The following is a 927-nucleotide window of genomic DNA, read 5'->3' as shown; positions in this document are numbered from 1 at the left end:
ATAAATATTCTATTAACTTTTTGAGATTTTTGTTTGTTTGTTTGTTTTTCGAGACAGTGTTTTTCTGTATAGCCCTGGCTGTCCCAGAACTCACTTTGTAGACCAGGCTGGCCTCAAACTCAGAAATCTGCCTGCCTCTGCCTCCTGAGTGCTGGGATTAAAGGCATGTGCCACCACACCCGGCTAACTTTTTGAGAATTTTATACAATGTATTTTAATCATACTCATCCCCAACTTCTCCCCTTAACTTATCCCATATCTACCATCATCTCCCTATCCCCTCAACTTTGTATCCCCATTTTGTATTTAATAACTCATCAAGTCCAACATGTGCCACCCATAGAGTCCTGGGTGTGGGGGCCATCCTTTGGAATGTTCTTGGCTATACCCTTAAAGAAAATGGACTCTCTCTGCCTTGGAAGCCATCAACTGAGCACAGTTCCTCAGTTAGGGGTGGGAGTGGTAGTAAAAGTCTTCACCCCTCAAGGAAGCATCTCTTTACAGTGGATAGAGACTACTACAGAAAACCACAACCAATCAAAATAAATAACTGTGGGGCTGTGCACTTCCAGAGGTCCTGAGTTCAATTCCCAGCCACCACATGGTGGCTCACAACCATCTGTAATGGGATCCGATGCCTTCTTCTGGCATGTCTGAAGACAACTACAGTGTACTCATATACATAAAACAAATAAATGCTTTCTGTACTGGCTAGTTTTGTGTCAACTTGACACAGCTGGAGTTATCACAGAGAAAGGAGTTTCAGTTGTGGAAATGCCTCCATGAGATCCAGCTGTAAGGCATTTTCTCAATTAGTGATCAAGGGGGAAAGGCCCCTTATGGGTGGTGCCATCTCTGGGCTGGTAGTCTTGGTTCTATAAGAGAGCAGGCTGAGCAAGCCAGGAGAAGCAAGCCAGTAAAGAACAT

The 927-nt window shown here is 44.1% G+C and overlaps 1 protein-coding gene across 1 annotated transcript in view; it reads left to right on the top strand.

The window, feature by feature from the left end:
- The window catches only part of Pola1 (DNA polymerase alpha 1, catalytic subunit), a 407,398-nt gene that overhangs the window by 60,353 nt on the left and 346,118 nt on the right, over nucleotides 1-927 (top strand). The gene's annotated exons all lie outside the window — the stretch shown is intronic.

Source organism: Mus caroli, chromosome X (genome assembly GCF_900094665.2).
Source record: "Mus caroli chromosome X, CAROLI_EIJ_v1.1, whole genome shotgun sequence".
In the NCBI taxonomy this organism is placed as follows: domain Eukaryota; kingdom Metazoa; phylum Chordata; class Mammalia; order Rodentia; family Muridae; genus Mus; species Mus caroli.
Note: the sequence above shows the minus strand (reverse complement) of the source record. Positions and strands in the feature narration are given on the sequence as shown.